Genomic DNA, 10,478 nt, shown 5'->3' on the forward strand with positions numbered 1-10,478 from the left:
TTCCCTACTCTCTGTGGACCTTTCTCTGCAGCCTGAACAGCCACAGAACAGAACTTTTGCCAAAGTACCTTTGCGTTTTTATTTGTAAGATAGGTTTTATGCCCGGGTTGGGGCTAGTGGCAGATCCTGTCTCTTCTACATTATAAAATCTTATGTACATGCCATAAAAACGTCCCCTTGGTGCTTATGGCAATATATTGATCATGGTCATTTAATCTTCTGTGCAAAGTCAGAGGGTCGGGCACACACTCCTTTCTGTGATTCCGGCCCACAGGCTTGGAGCCTGTAAATCTCCCCTTCCATTGGGGGGGGTTAGGGGGTAGGGGCAGCAAAAAAAAAAAAAAAGATTATTTATGAATGGGATTCTCAGGCATTCTGCCCCAGATTAATTGCTTTCCATCCTATTGAACAGAGGTTGGTGGGGAAAAATGAATTCCAGCCACATGACTTTGATGAGGAAAAACCTTCAGAAGAGGCCCTCTCTCCCAAAGGCTGTGGCGCGTCCAGACCAGGCCGTGTGGGGAGATGCAGAAGGGTGTACATCTGCAGTGCTGGAGGGGGCGGCGGCGACAGGGACCACCATGCTCACTCCAGGGAGCAGCTGCAGCCCCCGCAGCGCACTGCCCAGCCAGCAGCCCCGACATTTTTACTACTCTTGTCTTGTTCCAGGGAAGCAGCGGGCGGATCAATAAGATGCCTTGACAGAGGTGCCCGCAGCACGGCCATTTCTCAGGCCAGACACTGATGGCACCTATCACTAGCAATAAAAGGCTGCCGGACACAGAATCGGGTCTGTCCCAGCGCAGACCTGTCCACCCCTCTCTGATAAACATCTCCCGCGTGGGCCTGCTGCAGAGAAACCATTTCCAGGAGGCCAAGTGCCCAGCCATCGAGGGGATGCCACTGGAGAGTCTGCAGTGTCTCCCGGGAAGGTGCTTGTAGAAATCCTTTCCAAATTAAATGACTTGAGGGAGGCCAGACCTCGTCAGTCCTTCCTTTTTTTTTTTTTTTTTTTGGAGAGGAAAAGGCATTGTTCTGCCAAATTAGTTGCTTAAAGTGCTACTTCTCTCCCACCCTCTTCTCCTGGGTTTGCAAAAATAAAAACAAGGCTGTCTGGCCACTGCAGCCAAGGCGTGTCTGAAGGTTCTCTCCCCAGGTCCTGGCAGGACATCCCTCCCTGATCACCATCAGAACAAGGTGGGCAGTAACTGAGGAACTGAGGTCCGATTCTGAAGCAGATGGCAGAAGCAGACACGCATCTCCTGGGCCCTTCTCTCCCTTCACCCCACAGAGATTGGCTGGGAATCTGGATACACCCCACCGACATCATCTTTCCTATGAAAGGCAGGTGGGTAGGAAGAGAGGGCAGGGAAGCCCTCACTGACCTTGGGTTTGAACTCAGACCCCTAAGAGGAACAAGATGTAAGAAAACCACATAATGAAAAATTTTTACTCCAAAGTCAGCAGAGGAGACCTGTAGAACATTCTGAGGTACCATGAAGGAAAGCGTTCCCTACAGAATGCTTAGGGAACTATCTGAGCCAGGGTTTTCCAGTCTGGGCACTATGAAAGCTGGGATGCCATTAGTCTTAGTGGGGGTGGGGGGCATCCTGTGCATGTTCAGCAACCTCCCTGGTCTCTGCCAGTGGCACCCACCAGTGTTAACAATCAAAAATATTTCCAGATATTGCCAAACGTCCAGGGGCTGGAAGTATTGAATACTGGTGCTCCAAGCAAAGGTGTGGAGGTGGGCAGCAGGTGGCTATGTCCAGGAGCTACAGACAGACAGTCCGGAGCTGGGAATGTGGCTCAGTGGTAGAGTGCTTGCCTCGCATGCATGAAGCACTAAGTTGTATCCCCAACACCATAAAAATAAATAAATAAATAAACATGCCAAAGCCTGCGTCCTTGATGTCCAAGTCACTGACCTACGGAGAAAACTAACCACCAGCAGCAGCAGAGAAGCCATCTTCCCTTGAGTGCCTATCACATAGCAGGCATGTGCCAGATGCTCAACGCACACCGTCTATACCAAGTTATTGGTGCTTATTAATGTGAGTGCTAAAGATGACCCTTCATCACAATGAGTCTATTGCATCCCAAAACAATCATCCGGTCAGTTAACCATGTTGGGCCAGACTCAGACCCTGAACCTCTGACATGGCTGTCACAGAGGCTGTGGCCTCCCCTCTCCTCCAGGCAGACTAAAGGCAGCAGCTGGTTAAGACCAGAGAGGACTGGTCATGGATGGCTCTGGCGCTGAGCGGACCTCGTGTGCCCGCTGGCTATGAGGTGCCAGGCTGCTCCAGGGCCGCTCTGGTCCTCAGACTGGTTTGATCCGTCAGCTGGGATCAGCCTGCAGCCCCATAACTCCAGAAACAGGCTAAAAGCAAGGAGACGCTACTTTGGTAGTTTGCCAGAATAATTTCATGGTTGCTGAGTCTGTCTATACCGCAATTTGGGGGCTTAAGAGTTTGTCTGACTGTTTTCTATTTCAATTTTTTCTACCAAGATGTTTTGGTTAAAACTTACACAATTATAAATTATCATTATTTCTTAGTCTATGACTGATTGAGACAAACCCCATTGGCTTATTACCAAAGATGACCCTTCACCACCACGGGTCTATTGCATCCCAAAAGAATCATCCCATCGATCAACCATGTTGGGCCAGACTCAAACCCTGAACCTCTGACGCGGCTGTCACCAGAGGCTGTGGCCTCCCCTCTCACACAGACAGAGCATCTAACTCTGTGACCAGCCAGGACTTGACCTTTTAAGGTCTTTATGTTTCCAGGCAGAAGAACAGGGACAGTCACTACTACCCAGGACTCTCAAATGCCAGCCCAGTGCCACCTTCATCCGGCCAGTTCTTGTCTCCAGATCAAATGGGACCAAGGCCCAGAGAACTCATAGGGTTGGAGTGCTTCAATAGGACAGTGACAATTTCCCTTTCCCATTCAGATTCTTTATAGACGGTGAGGCGCAGAGACACAGGCCCTTAATCCCAGGGACTCAGGAGGCTGAGGCAGGAGGATGTCAAGTTTGAGACTGTGCGACTTAGCACCCAAAACAACAATAAAACCCTATTATTTATATACAATATCCATTTCTGATAGTTTTTGGATGAGAAAACTAATTTTACTGACATAGTGAAGTATACTGAATGTATATACCCAAAGCATACAATTTGGTCACCTTTAAAATAGGTACAGAAGCATAGAACAATGACTACAATCAAGCTAACAAGCATTTCTATAACCTTGAAAAGTTTCCTTGGGCCTCTTGACAACCTCATTCTCCCTCCTATTCTATCCCTAAGCAAACAAAAAGCCACTAATGTTCTTTCTGTCCCTGTTTTCCAGAATTTTATAAAATTTTCTAGAATTTTACATGAGTGAAATTATAGTGTCTGCACTCCTTGGGTTCTGGGCTTTTTCCACTAAGCATAATGTTTTAAATTTCATTTTATTTTATTTTGGGTACCAGGGATTAGATTGAACCCAGGGGCACCTAACCACTGAGCCACATCCCCAGGCTTTCTAATTTACTTTATATTTGAGACAGGGTCTCCCTAAGTTGCTCAAGGCCTCACTGAGTTACTGAGGTTGGCCGTGGACTTGTGATCCTCATGCCTCAGCCTCCCAAGACACTGACTGTTTTGAGATTCCTCCACATGGAGGCAAGCATCAGTGGTTCATTCCTTGTGCATTGCTGAGCTGTATTCTACTTGGTGGATATTCGACTTCTGTCTTCTCTATTCAATTGGAAAAAAAAAATTAATTTCCCTAATCCACCTGAATATATTCTAACAAGGAGGAAGGGAATTGAGGAGGAAAGATGAAAAAGGAGAAAATTCTTCCAAGCTCATTCCCACCCCAGGACCTTTGCCCTTCCTCATTGCTTGATCCGGAATGCTTTCCAAATCTTGGTATACTTAACACCTTCCTATCCACATCTCAACTCTCAGATCACTTCTTCAGAGGCCTTCCAAGATCCCCCAGATAGTTTTTCCTATGCTGCAATCCAAGTCACTCTCTGTCAAATCATTTAGTGTTATTGTTCTCTAAAGTATTTATCATTCTCTGACTCTATTAAATCTGAGTGTCTGTGTGTGTGTGTGTGTGTGTTTTGGTGGGGGGGGTGGTATTTGTTTATTTTTGTTTGGTTTTGGTGCATCCCCTTCTTTAAAATACAGGCTCCAGAAGGGTAGAGAAGGGACTTTGTGTGGTTCACCATTATATCCTTCCTGTCTAATGTACTAACTGGCTTGAAATAGATGCTCAGTAAATATTGGTTAAATAAATGCATAAGTGAATAGATGGATGAATGAGAGGGTAAATGCACCCTATAGATCAATTTGTATTTCTTAAAGTTATAAAATCTTTGGTTTGGAAAAAATCCCAGAACTCCCTAATATAAAGAGGATATTTCAATGCTACCCACCAGCACCCGCGGTTGCTTGCTGTTGGAGTCAGAGGCCTGGACGTGGAGACCGGCTTGGGGATGTGGTGAGCAGGCTGCCTGGGTGGTGCTCACTGGCTGCTGCACTCCCACAAATCATCTGAAAAGCTAAATCATGTTTAAATCCCCCTGACTGTGGCTACCGGGAACTATGAAGGACACTCACGCATAATTTACATACTGCCAAGGTCCTGAGAGCCTCTACATAAAGCCCCCGTGGGGCCCCCAGGCACTATTTTTGAGCAGGACATCAAGTGACAGATTAAATGGAGTCTGTTCCCCCAACACCAGGGGAAAAGGAAGCCTCACCCTCCACTTGCTGACATCTGCAAACATCTTAAACCACAGTTGCTGTCAGATGCCTCCTGGGACAGCCAGTATGACATGGGACCTGGGACACACATGCTCCCGTCCCTTCCATGTCACACAGCTCCACGGCAAACAGGTATGTGTGCTCAGACTCTCATTCCTATTCCAGATTCAAACCATAAAAATTGTTTTCCTCTCAATGCACAGGAGAAGGGGGCTTTGCAAGGGCACTTTGCCTTCTGCCTATAAAATGTTGGATCATATTTGGTCACAACATGATGATGACACTAGTAATGAATCAGCCCGTGCAGCAACCATTAGAGGTTCTGAATCCAGACCCAACAGACATATTTCTGAGGGCAGAGCAGCTCATAAGCGAGGCTTTGCCACCCCAGCCATCACAGTGGGCTGCAGAATGTGCTACTGTAATCACCAGGTTGAATTTTTATTATCTGACAAAATGGAAAGCAGAAAAGCAAGGCCTATGACACTCCGAGTGGTTTATATATTTGGGGGACCCAAAGAAGAATAGTACTTTTCTTATTGTTTTGTTGTGTTTGTGCACGACTCAGAGGAATCTCCACAACAGAGCCAAATAGAACGACCAAGTGAACACAGGCTGGCACATCAGCAGAAGGCCACTTACATGTCCACCGTGTTCAAGAACCTTCCAGAAACATGAAGATGGTCTGTCTCTGGCCCAAAGGACCCATATGCCTGATTGGACTTTGGTTCATGTGTGATCTGCTTCAGTGGTAAATTTCTTTGTTAGTGGGGACTTCCTGCTAGAGCATGAGATATTCTCTGAGAACTTACCACTACACTGTTCCCTTCACCCCTATCACTGAACCAGGCCATAACACACCCCCCAGGAAATCATCTATTTCATTAGTTGTTTGTAAGCAAGGAAAGGAAGGCCCATGTTGACTTTCCATTTGCATCCTCCATGCCTAGCACATTACTTTGTTGAATGAATGAGTAAATGGATGGATGGACAGATGAATAGAGAATGATGTTTTAGCCACATTATATCATTTGAGCCTTACAACAACCCTGGGAAGTAATGATAACAGTTAACACTTACATTGTGCTAATTACATGCCAGTCACTATTCTTAAATCTTCATACATATTAACTCTTTTTTAACCCTCTGGAGCCCTAAGAAATGAGGGCTATTATTATCTCCACTTAACAGATGAAGAAGCTGTTGCAGGCATTGAGGTCGCACTGCTAGCAGGAGGCAGAGCAGGCTCCGGGGTAGGTGCTGGGTAGCACTGTACTTCTCCATTAGCTGCACTTAATGGAGCAGGAAACAAAGCAATGTTAATTTCAATAAGGCTACCTGCTACGGACACACAGGCCTAGAGAGGTTAGAGCCAGGAAGTGAACCCAAATAGCCCAACTCAGAGTACACCTTGGAGAATGTGCCCCGTAGCACACATGGAAGAAGGCCGATCCACTGCAAACAACTGAGATCAGAAGAAGGAGCAGTGTCCTGGAAGCCGGGTGAGAAAACAGGCACTGGTTTGCTCTGCACCATCCTCCCAGAACAGAGGTGTCACAGGGTCCAGGAAAGAAAGAAAAAACAAAAAAGCAAACCTGGAAAACACAGGCTCCATTTCAACTCTCCTGAAATCATGTGGTTTTGGTTGCAAAAGGGGAAATTCGCGGGCATATCCCCGCGTTCAGTCCCAGAACATTCATTCCAGCCTGAGTCAAGGTCAGAGAAGACCTGGGCAAAGTTCTTGCAGAAGTTACAAGAATCACAGGCTACGCAGAGCTTGGAGAAGACCTTTCCAGAGATTGGATTTTACCACCAACTCTGCCCAAGAGTCTGGGACAGTAGGGCAACCCCTGATGACAACAGAGGCCAGGACAAAATGAAAGTTTACAGCCATGAAGAGGAAGAAAAAGCATTAGTGTGTGAGTGTGGTTGGGTTCATAACTTAAGAGACAATTGCTTCTCTTTAAGAGGGCACATGGAAGCAGGCATACATGGGTTTGGCATTTGGACAGGTTAGTCTCTTAAATTTCCAACTACACATTAAGCCAGATGTTAAGTTGAAAAAAAAAAGCAGTATTGTTACCTTGTCTGAACAGATGAGAAGATTTGGGAGAAAGAAATTAAAGTGCAATAATTAAGAAAGCTTAGTCGGGGCTGAGGATAGGGCTCAGCGGTAGAGCGTTTGCTCAGCATGCACAAGGCCCTGGGGTAGATTCCCAGCACGAGGTGGGGAAGAAAGGGAGAGAGAGAGAGAGAGAGAGAGAGAGAGAGAGAGAGAGAGAAGGAGCAAGGAGGAACAGGGAGGAAGGAAGGAAAGAAAACTTGGTCAAACTGGGAAGGAGGGGATAAAGGGGGTGAGAAGAGACAGGTAGGCTATTCCCCTCCACCTCCACTTCCCACCTTTCCTTATACATATCTGAAAAGGGAAGGCAGCAGGTTTGAACCCAAAGGCTGCACAGGACCGACTGAAGTTCATTAGAGAGACAAATTAAAGCTACAACTTTGACTCACATTGCAGTCCCAAGACTAGAAACACTTCTCTCCCTCAGAGGATTGAAAAAGAAAAAGGAAGGGGAAAAGAAAAGAAAGGGGAAAATAAAAAGAAGAAAAAAAATAAAAAGAAGATCCCTCAAAAGTCAACAGAGAGAAATCCAGAGAAATGTTCCCTCTGAGAGTCATAGTTCAGCTGAGACATGTGGGATTTGCAAATTACCACTAATGTGAGTGACAGGCAGGCCTTGCTCTCAGGCAAGTGCCTGTACCCTGGAAGGGTTCTGAAACCAGACCTTATTGTTTCATTTTTTTCTACCAAACTGAAACCAAAAGGTGCTTGGCCCCATGAAAACGGATGGGGAGAAGCCACTAGGTAAGGTTTCACTGCAAACAGCCTTTTTATAAAATCAAAGCGCACATCTCTGAAAATTTTTTGATCTACTCTTTTAAAATGAAAGTTTTGCTGAAAAAGTCATGTAGTATGATTAAAAAAAAAACTTTGTTGCAAGTGATATGCTACATTAGTTGTCTAGGCACCCCATAGGGAGTCATTTGAGAGGATCTCTTTTAATGAATGGACAGGAGTTTCCCTGTAGAACTCGGTCCCCTTGAAATGCACACACAACCAGAGCACTGGACCCCTCAGATCTCACACCTAGTTTCCAGCTGAAGACACTAATGAGAGTTAATCACTATTCGCTGGATCCTGAGGTCCTGCTTCTTGAACTGGACGGGAATCTGTGCTCCCTTCTGGGCTTCTAAACTTCCTACTACTAGGTTTCAAGAATTAGCTACACTCTTGTGTCTTGGTGATTTTCTTTCTTTCTTTCTTTTCTTTTTTTTTTTTTTTTTTTTCTTTCACGCTCGGAAAACCGCAAAGGGATTTAACCAAAAAGGAAGCAAAGGTTTTCTTTTTATAAATTCGATTAGTCTTTTCCACTCTCTCTGCCTCGGGACATTTCCTTTGGGAGGAATTTTATACCCAGAGACCTCTTAGCGAGGCACTGTTGCATGCGGGGCGTAGTGAATTTAACAGCAACATGCTCAATGTGGACGGAAAGTAAAGATCGGCAGGCACTTGCAGTCGCTAACCAAGTCACTTTTTGAATGCTGGTGTGGGAATGGCCCTGCAGGGGAAGAAAGACGAAGTTTGCCCGGGCAGGCAGTTTAGGATCCAGGGCTGGGGCGCATACGGGTGGTTACCAAGACCACCTTCAGCTAGTCAGGGCCGAATTTCCCGCCTGAGCCGGCGCCGGGGCGCCCGGTCCTAGCGCTGCACCCGGCGCCCGTCTGGAGATAGCCCTTGGCGGTGGGCAGGGGGAGGCCCCCCAAAACTGTTCCTTTTCGCCTCCAGGACTCTGCTGCGGAGTAAGCGAGCATGCCAAGAGCGCACAGCTAGCATCGACCAGGGGCGGGGACACCCACCAGACACTGCTATGGCAGGCCTCGGGTTCGAAGCTTCTCTAGGGTCAGAAGGGAATTAGGGTTTGAGCGACAGCAGATGGGTTAGGAGGGAGTTTCTGAAACTCCTAGAGAGGCGTAGTCCTGGGTTTGGGAAATACTCGAACCCGCGGAGGGTTTTTCCAAACTTGTTCTTTGCTATATGCTCTTTTCCCTGCCTTCCTCTTCCTCCCACGACTCCAGTCCCAACCCTGGAAGATCCCTAAGGACTAGGGTACGTGCCGCCTCAACCTTTCTTCCCTGTTCTCCTTCCTCAAGTTTCCAGAGACAGAAAATACAAATAAACCCCGGATGGTTACTGCGGGTGCATCTAGGTACCCCACCCCCAAACAGACACACCACACACACACACACACACACACACACACACCCTCACCACCCGCTGTGACCCACCCACCACCGGGTAGGGGAGGGATTGGGAACCTGATCTCCGGGCTCCTGCCCCGAACGTTTCCCCATCAATAACGTTGATACCATCGATGCTCCTCCTCCCCTGCCCTCCCGGGCGCCGCTGCCGCCTTTTTGCCGCTTTTTGCTAGGCGCAGGAAAATGAAACCTCCTATACCGCTCTCCTGGCCTCGGTGGGGGGCCAGCGGGGCCTGGGCCCGAGACTTAGGAAGCTGGGTCGCCGGTAGGGCGCTTGTGGGGGGAGGCAGGGGGGACGTTCCCCAGGTCTGGGGTAGGGGGCCCGTCCTGCGAGGGTGAGACGGGAAAGAGGGTCTGGGTCCCAAGCAAGGCCTCATCCCATGCCTGAGGTCAGACTGGGCCTGAGTAAGTGAAGGGATGCAGGTAGAAGCATCAGACTTCGGATTGGGGTGCCTCCAGGCGCTCTCCGCTTCCCAGGACTGACAACTGAACGAAGTCCCCAAACCCTTTCTCTAGGAATGCGTCTGGAGCCTGGAGCACAGCCCTTGGGCCCTGACAACGCACCAAGGACACTCCAGGTCTTGGGAAAACTGAGGCGGACATATGGGTAGAAAGACATCAAACCCCCAGGATGGGAGTCTGCAGAACGGCCGAACGCCTCCCCCGGGTGTGGTTCCCCTCGGTCCTCGAGGTCGCGACCCTGGCGCAGCTGCTGCATTTCTTCGGGCCACCCCGATTCTCTATCGCGAATCATCCCTTAAGTACTCGCCCTCTAGAGGAACCCGCAAGTCCCAACTTCTTCCTCCCAATTCCCACAGCAGCTGTCCCCATTCAGGGGCTGGGAGGGCGCAACCCCAGGGAGAGCGCTTAGGTCTTTGGAGAAACTGGACGTAGCGGCAATTATCGCTGTGGCACCTAACTCGCACTCGCTGCTTTCTTCCGAACCTCTCAAAAAATAAAAATCACCCCTACTGTCTTCGTTTTTTATTGATTTCATTATTTCTTAACATCGTGGCACGCGGATCGTCGCCAGCTCCCTGACACTGAAGCGCCCGCATAAGCGAACCACGGAACTTGGGCCGGAGACAATGGCCCGTAATTGATGTATTGCCACCAACAATAAAGACCAATTCTCCTCTCCCCGCCATTCCGTCCGTCCCCTTCCTCCCATCCCCCCTCTCCTCCGCCTCCCCTCTCCTTTCCCGGCCACAGAGGGAAAGAAAACAAACAAGAAATTAGCTGGGGACGCCAAGCGTAGAGCGAGACGCCTGCCTCTACGCCGTCGAGGACGCAAAAGAACGAAAAAAGTTATTAAAGTTTGGATTCCCCAATTAATTCGTCTCTGAGCTCCCATTTTTAATTAAACAGCGCGAAACAGCTT

At 48.2% G+C, this 10,478-nt stretch overlaps 1 long non-coding RNA gene across 1 annotated transcript; it reads left to right on the forward strand.

The window, feature by feature from the left end:
• Window positions 1-8,577: 8,577 nt before the first annotated feature.
• On the forward strand, window positions 8,578-10,079 carry LOC125612985. Its single transcript, XR_007343484.1, has 2 exons — window positions 8,578-9,362; window positions 9,614-10,079. It is a non-coding gene; the product is annotated as an uncharacterized LOC125612985 (long non-coding RNA).
• The last annotated feature ends 399 nt before the right edge of the window (window positions 10,080-10,478 follow it).

Source organism: Marmota marmota, unplaced genomic scaffold, assembly GCF_001458135.2.
Source record: "Marmota marmota marmota unplaced genomic scaffold, marMar, whole genome shotgun sequence".
NCBI lineage: Eukaryota > Metazoa > Chordata > Mammalia > Rodentia > Sciuridae > Marmota > Marmota marmota.